Below are 9,049 nucleotides of genomic sequence, written 5' to 3' on the forward strand. Positions count from 1 at the left end.
TATTTCTTCATGTAAAATCATTGAATTAATGTAGTGGAGTAAGACGTGTAAGGAAGTGGACTAGAATTATAAGTCGTATATATTGGGTGCATGCTAAGTACCTCAAATGTGTACTCAAAAGCATTATTTCAGCAGTACTTGGTTTTATTCCACTACTGCTGTAGGGCTTTTTGCATTAATCCTTAAATCGCATCATGTTTGCATCCCAGCCTAATGAACCTGCATTTACCTCACATGTGTTGCTGTATTTAAGAACGAGCAGAGGGCAGTACGCTCAAACGTCATTTGAGACGGACACTGAATATCAACTGAAGCAGGGAACACAAATATATGTGTAATAAATACTGTATATAAATGTGCTCTTTGATAGGGTAAATGTTCCCAGAGACAGTAGATTTGTGTTTTACTGCTGCATGGGGTGTGTGAGTTGTGTGTTTGTTTTGCACACCAGCTCAAAGGATGAGGTTAAATGTGTTCACTGATCCCTGCTGAGACGATTGACGCATTGCAGCAGTGAAACAATACAGTACATAATGACAGGAACAAAGCACTGTGATTGAACAGGAACACCACCTGAATGATCAACTACAACATGTGATTCACAGAGAAGTAAATCTCTGGGGACGTTCCGTCTACATTCTAGAGCTGCTCAATAGAAAAGGAATGGGAAACGTATTTTGTTTGGACCCACAGAACTGAATTTAAGTCCCCCCTCTGTGGGACCAATAAAGGGGTTCTGATTCTTCTTTTGTTCTTTAGTTTATTTAGAGATCCAATAAAATACAAAATAAATATTCCAACTTCCTAATTGTGACGTGATACACTACTATACATGTACAGTTCGCTCAGTGAGATACTGTACGATGTGATTTGATGCCAGAGTTATACTGTTCAGTACGATGCGATACGATCAGTGTCGTGCGGTGAGGGGAGGCAGGTGAGGTCATCATGAAAAGTAAAATGAAGAAATAAATGTAATGATCATATTTATCCAGTTGTTTGTATTATAAAGTTATTTTCCTTTTAATTTCACCAGTTTTACATTATTTTGATCCAAAATCGCTGAATTTTCATATTCACGTTCAAACACTGAGAACGGCTGCTCGGTGAGGCACCAACCTGCTGACATGCTATACAGGGAGACTGTAACTGCTGTCTGTCTGTATGTCGCTATTAAACTGTTCAAACACTCTGGCTATATTAATTAATTTCCATACTTTAGCTGGTGTATATAATATACAGTGTTTTTTGTCAACTGTATGTCTGTAACGTGTCTCTTGTGCTGAGCAAAACCGCTGCGAAGAGAGACTAGGTGAGGCACGCAGTTCTCCTGCCTCATGGCAGTGGGTGCTAGTGAGTCCAGTTCAAATCTGATTGTGATGACGTCAGTGCCTCACCAGCCATGAACTTCACCGCACGTCACTGGATACGATCCAATATTATACCATAAGATAGGACTTCACAACGATTCGACACGATCCATAAGATGTGATACGATTCGATACAATATGATACGGTTTGCTAAGTGTGGCAGCGGGGTGTGGTTAGGGCGCCCACTGCTGGAGTGGTAGGAGTGGCTCAGCCGGAGGCCAGACAGCTGATCGGGATCAGGTAATCGGGCACTGATTAAAGGCATGGTCGTAACCTGGTTCTGGGGCAGTAGACTGGGTCCTGAGGGAGAACTGTCTCCACCTCCCACGCTGGACGAGAGCGACGAGCCAGCAAGAACGTCGTTAACGGGCTGTGCGGAAATAAATATATTTTGTTTCAAAGTACCAGAGGTCCTTCCATCATTGGGAACCCGGGTGTGAGCCCGAACGCTCACACTAAGACACGATTAAATACAAAACAAACCGACCCGATACAATCACTTTGAAACAATATGATTTGATACGATTCAGTAGAACTTGACACAATGCGATGCAAAATTGTACCCGGTACGATAAGTTTGCATAGGATTCCATTCCCTGCTAAACAGTATGATTCCTAATGATACAATACTATGATACTTGCATCACAGCAGCTCCATTTGCAACATCAACAAGGACAAATATAAAGACACAAGATACAAGACTCTAAGATATGACCATCAGTGAAGTTGCAGCGCTGTATCAAACAGCCGCCTGTCCTTCACTCAAACGCTTTTTCTCCTTAGAAATATCATCAACATTCTCAGCCTTGTCAATAAAGCTTTAGAGTCTTGTATCTGAAAGTCTCACAGGCATTGAAACAGTAACACAAACACGCTTGTGAGTTTGAGTGTGTGTTCCCTATCATCAGAGAGCGAGGAGGCTGCAGTGTGTGGTGATAGTACCAGTGTAGATGCATCACATCAGAGCGCTGGATTAGAGGCTCTCTGTGGTAATGAGAGCTCAGTCCAGACTGCAGCACACATCAACTTCCTGTCTTTAGTAAATATTCAAGATTCAAAGGTTTTATTGTCATATGCACAGTAGCTTATGGCAATGAAAGTCTTAAGTGGCTCCTCCAACAATGAAACATAAATATATGACTTAAAACAATAAACATCGTCAAAGGAGCTTTAAAGGCTGCCAAATACACACTGCCCGGCCAAAAGAAAGGTCCCCAGCCTGTGGGGCAGAGCTATGATCTGGGGTGGCTGCAGTTGGTCTGGTCTAGGTTCAGCAATGTGCCCAAAGAATGAGGTCAGCTGACTCCCTGAATATCCTGAAGGACCAGGTTATTCCATCCATGGATTTGTTCTTCCCTGATGGAGCGGGCATGTTCCAAGAGGACAATGCCAGGATCCATCGGGCTCAGATTGTGAAGAGTGTCAGGAGCATGAGACATCATTTCACACATGGATCGGCCCTCACAGAGTCCAGACCTGAACCCGATGGAGAATCTTTGGGATGTGCTGGAGAAGACTTTGATCAGTGGTCCGAATCTCCCGTCATCAATACAAGATCAAACATTAATGCAGGACAGGAATAAACATTGCAGAAGCTCATGGAAACGATGCCGCAGGGAATGTGTGCCGTTATCAAAGCTAAAGGCGGTCCAACGGATATTAGAGGGTGTGACCTTTTTTGGGCCAGGCAGTGTATATGACAGCCTATATATATATGGGGGGTGGATGACGGTTCACATCTTATCACAAAGCTTAATACAAAAGCAGAATTTGACCTTAAAAACACAGATACTCCATATGGATCCCACCAATGGGAGGGTTTCACTGTCCCTGCACTGCAGTACCTCCAATCGTCCATGTGGTGGTGCTAGTGGGCAGCATAACCCCCCTCCTTCACCTTCAGATGACTGCTGTGCCTGCAGCACATCCCCATAATGCAAAGTGTCAGAAATATGAGTCTGCAGTCCAACAGTTTCACACACCTGACAATACTATTTCCCCTCAATATTAAACCATAAGCACACCATGGTGCTCCGCTTCAGCATGCAGAGCAGAGCATGTTTCCATGAAGTGTTTTTGTTTTTAATCGATTCCCTGTGTTTTCCAAGACAATCGATTTGCTGAAGAGAGGCGGGAAATGCCGCCACAGATTTCATATGTGCAGCTCTAATTATGTTAAATTCATCAACGCTGACTTATTGATTAAGCACAGGCAGCAGGCTCTCATGCAGATATAATGTTATACAGCAGGCAGCATGAATCAAGCTGTGTATATCAAAGAGTCATCGGCACAGCGGGCTGATTTATACATCAATATAAGAGTCCAAATGGGTTGATCTGTGAATCAGGGGCCACGCCATGATTTCATTAATCCTGCAGAAACACTGGAGCGCTTCATTCTCCCAGGCATCCTCTAAATTGGTACCAATGAAATGAGGAATACAGCTAGACATGTAACAACAAACATCATGACGTGCTAATTTAATCCTTGTTTTTACTGCATTAAACAGATGCCTGAGTCAAATGCATTTTAACTAAGGATAGCTCCACTGAGTGTCATCTTCAGGAATTAATGTGCTGAATGAATTATTAAAATGATGAAAATGACTTACTCCTCTTTAAATATTTACAAAAATTATGCAGTTTTACGATCTAATATGCACTTTTTCTCAATTTGCTTGCAATTTAATACACTAGATGATGATCAGTAAAGATAAACAGTAAATAAATCTGCAATTACTTTGATGAGCGATAACCGATAAGTGTCTTTTCAAACTTAATTGCCAAATGTGTCCTGATTCACGTTTCCCATTGATGTGGATTTGTTGCTTTTCTTTATAATTTAAAAAATAAGAACTGAATTTATTAGAGGTTCACGCTCTCTAGTAAAACAAAGCCTTAAATGCATTATAATTGGGTCATTAAGATTTGCAGCATTATACATGTCTGCCTGACTTTTATAGACAAAAGGATTCATCGAGAAATTCGATTTGTTTTCCTAATAATTGGGGCTGAATCTACACATATCATTTTTATGGTTTTAAGATGTGTGTGTTGGTTGAGAAAGGGTCAGCTAAATCATTAAGGATCATCCTGTAAAGACCATGAGTATTCACACAACATTTTACCTTAATTTCACCTTTACTTAATTTTGAGAGCCACAAATTTGGCGAAAGCCAGCTAGATAAAATGTGTAGCTTAGCTAAGTAGCTAGGTACCCTAGATAGCGAACGTTAGCTCGCTTGATTTACAGTGGATGGATGATGGCTGAATGGATAGATAGCTAACATTCGCTAGCTAACTTGTTAGATGTGAAGCTAAGGTAAGTTAGCTGACTACGTACATCGAACGGTAGCTAGCTTGATTGATAGACAGACAGACAGACAGACAGACAGACAGACAGACAGACAGACAGACAGACAGCTAACGTTCGCTAGCTAAATAGCACACTGACAAGTTAATTGAGTTTGCTCCCCAAAGGTTAACTTGTTTTTTAAGACTGGTCTACATGAGCAGAAATTCTTCCTCTTAAATCAGCTCTGCTACAGATACGGTACCGAGTATCACAGGCTGCTGCTACTCTCCAGCGGCTTTCATTGTCACAACCTCGGTCTCACTGCCCTTTCTTTAGGCCACATTCCCCTCGTGTTTCTATGACTTTTTGCCTTCATTGCTCTTCCTCTGTCAGTAATTATTCCAGCCCTTTTTCCCCCGTCGGTTGCCAAATCATCAATGAACCCTCACTGACTTAATTGGCGTCACCTGGCAAGTTGCTGAGTGCAAAAAGCTGCAAGGGCTTCAAATGGTATAAATAGAAGATAGCAGAAAACAGACGATGCCTAGTCAATTCTTTTGGGGTTTTGGCCTCTAAAAAGAGAATTGGTGTATAGAGTAGTGCCGTACATTGGCTTTACTTTTCAGAAACCAGAGGTGTCCATCTGGTTTTAACATCATGGTCCTCAGGCAAAGTCTGCAGACATTCAGACACACAGATAGTGTTTGAGACACGATTAATAGAACAAGAATAGAGAAATAAACGCTGTGCAATGGTCCACGTTGTTTCTCTCTCAGAGCTTTGTGTATTCCTTTGGTGCAGAGGCTCAGGATAAATCAAAGTGTCCTCATGCAACGGTTTGTATGATACCTCACATTAAAGATATTCCAAATGTTTGTTCCTGCACGTGTTCACTAGTGACGTGCACACAATCTGTTTTAAAAAAGTTCATCTTCTGAAGCTACCTTAGGTTTGAGGAAAGACAAGCTCTCCACTTAGACTAACCAGACTTTTATACTGTGTGATTTCTTTGCAAATAAGCTTGTTTGCAAAGAAATCTGCCGTGACTTTATTTGCATAGCATCATTTATGCCACAGTTACGTGACAGATAATCAATTCCTGTTTCACACGGGATTCAAACAGTTTCTCCTGGGTTCAGTCTCTTTACTGTTAATTACAAAGGGTGTGTGTGTGTGTGTGTGTGTGTGTGTGTGTGTGTGTGTGTGTGTGTGTGTGTGTGTGTGTGTGTGTGTGTGTGTGTGTGTGTGTGTGTGTGTGTGTGTGTGTGTGTGTTGCTGCTGAAACAGCCCTAACATCAGGGCAAACATACGTGGATCCGGAGCATCTGCAGAGCTGCTATTGATCGGCCCTCTGGCTCTGTTGTGGTGAACGTCAGGTGTTTTGGTTTGGCAGGAAATGGGATCTGTGTTACCTGTGATCCCGGCATGCTGCAGACATTCTCTTTGATCCTCCATGTGTTGCACTTTCCTTCCCCCCCCCCCTCCCCATTCACAAGCACACTCTCTGCAGCTCTTCTTCTCGACCACTCTTCCTCACTAGTGTGGAAATGTCTCATAGGTATAACTGTATATTTGGTGCTGTATCTTCCTGACTGCATCTCTTACCGCAGCATCAGGACTAAAAGCACCAGACTCAGGGACAGTTACCGCAGCATCAGGACTAAAAGCACCAGACTCAGGGACAGTTACCGCAGCATCAGGACCAAAAGCACCAGACTCAGGGACAGTTACCGCAGCATCAGGACTAAAAGCACCAGACTCAGGGACAGTTACCGCAGCATCAGGACTAAAAGCACTAGACTCAGAGACAGTTACCGCAGCATCAGGACTAAAAGCACCAGACTCAGGGACAGTTACCGCAGCATCAGGACCAAAAGCACCAGACTCAGGGACAGTTACCGCAGCATCAGGACTAAAAGCACCAGACTCAGAGACAGTTACCGCAGCATCAGGACTAAAAGCACCAGACTCAGGGACAGTTACCGCAGCATCAGGACCAAAAGCACCAGACTCAGGGACAGTTACCGCAGCATCAGGACTAAAAGCACCAGACTCAGGGACAGTTACCGCAGCATCAGGACTAAAAGCACCAGACTCAGGGACAGTTACCGCAGCATCAGGACTAAAAGCACCAGACTCAGGGACAGTTACCGCAGCATCAGGACTAAAAGCACCAGACTCAGGGACAGTTACCACAGCATCAGGACTAAAAGCACCAGACTCAGGGACAGTTACCACAGCATCAGGACTAAAAGCACCAGACTCAGAGACAGTTACCGCAGCATCAGGACCAAAAGCACCAGACTCAGAGACAGTTACCGCAGCATCAGGACCAAAAGCACCAGACTCAGAGACAGTTACCGCAGCATCAGGACCAAAAGCACCAGACTCAGGACAGTTACCGCAGCATCAGGACCAAAAGCACCAGACTCAGGGACAGTTACCGCAGCATCAGGACCAAAAGCACCAGACTCAGAGACAGTTACCGCAGCATCAGGACTAAAAGCACCAGACTCAGAGACAGTTACCGCAGCATCAGGACCAAAAGCACCAGACTCAGAGACAGTTACCGCAGCATCAGGACCAAAAGCACCAGACTCAGAGACAGTTACCGCAGCATCAGGACCAAAAGCACCAGACTCAGGGACAGTTACCGCAGCATCAGGACTAAAAGCACCAGACTCAGGGACAGTTACCGCAGCATCAGGACTAAAAGCACCAGACTCAGAGACAGTTTACCGCAGCATCAGGACTAAAAGCACCAGACTCAGGGACAGTTACCGCAGCATCAGACTAAAAGCACCAGACTCAGAGACAGTTACCGCAGCATCAGGACTAAAAGCACCAGACTCAGAGTTTTTTTACCATTGTATTCTACTCTGTTATTTCCCTCAGTATTTCTATTTGTTTATGGTCTATATATATTGGTGTTGCAGTGTTGGAGGAGTACGTTTTTCTTGGCTCAGTCAGTTTCTATCTACTCAACGGTGCAGAGCACACTAAAGACTTCTTGAATCTCGATGTCTGGTGGTGCAAACATAAACAGCATGAGGAAATAAGTTGTAGGAGTAGATCAAAACATTTTTGTGTTTAATTTCCCATTTTATTTTGAAGTTTATTTCCTCCTGGTTTCTTACTTCCTGTGTTTTCCTTCCTGACTGTCTGATGGTGTTCACCTGCTGCTCCTCCCCTCCACACCTTAGTCTTGTCTTGTGATTAGTCTTGTGTTTTCTGTCGGTCCGATCACTCTTTCCTTGTTGTCGGTTCCCGCTCTCTGTCTGCATGTTCTGGGTTTCCCTCATCTGCCCTCCTGTGTCTTCAACATCTGCCCTCCTGTGTCTTCAACATCTGCCCTCCTGTGTCTTCAACATCTGCCCGGTTGTTTCTTGTTTTGTTTTGTTTAACCTTACCTTCATCTGTAGTTTTTGTACTGCTCTTGGGTCCGCATTCCTGCCTAACACTGCAAAGGAGTTTGCTTTGGTGTCTGGTAGTGCAAGCATAAACAACATAAGAGAAGGTCAAATATAACGATAATAACAAAGACAGTATTTTGGAGAAAGTATATAACATTAATCTGACAGGTATTTACACCAAATTATAATTTAAATATACAAAAGAAACTAAAAAACCAAATGGACAAGGACTAAAGAACAACTACAGAGTGCTATATTATATTGAACGGTGATTTCTTGTGGAGTTTCCACCACACTCACTTCTCATTCTGTCACCATTTTAGATTTCCTCTCTTATTAAACTTGCTGGTGCATTAATAAAGTGCAGCCCCCCCTCTCCCCCCAACCCTCCGGTGGGATTAGGCAGAGCACTAATTCCATCTCCAGTCCTGAAGCTTTGAAGTCGACTGCCAGGGAAACCGCTGGCTTCTTCTTCTTCCATTTTTCCCATTTGCATAATCCCACCACTGCACTCATACATGCTCATCAGAGTGCAGGAAGAGCTAATGTGCTGCATACAGCTGCATATTGGCATTATAATAATCCATTTGTATAACTTCATTCATCAGCACATCCATCAGGGATCAATGCATCGCTGTCGCTTATCTGCGTCAGGATGTCATCAGTGTTACGACCCACTTCCTCCTCACTCTCGGTTAATTTTGCCACCCTTATCATAATTAGTAATTAGCAAGTGCAAATGCTAATTTTTGCTCATTGGCAGCGGCTGGTTGTGGATGTGTTGCATTATCTTCCCGCGCAGCAGCGAGTGGGTAATTCCCACGTCTGTGACGAGTCGAGTGTCTGTGTACTCTCAAACAACACGGCATCACTAATGTGTGAAAACAGAGCAGCCGCTTACGTATGAATATGAAAAAATATGGAGAGAAATGAAAGCATTCATTGTTCCATTAAAAGAGATTGGCTGTG

The sequence above is a fragment of the Eleginops maclovinus genome, chromosome 11 (assembly GCF_036324505.1).
Source record: "Eleginops maclovinus isolate JMC-PN-2008 ecotype Puerto Natales chromosome 11, JC_Emac_rtc_rv5, whole genome shotgun sequence".
In the NCBI taxonomy this organism is placed as follows: Eukaryota; Metazoa; Chordata; class Actinopteri; order Perciformes; family Eleginopidae; genus Eleginops; species Eleginops maclovinus.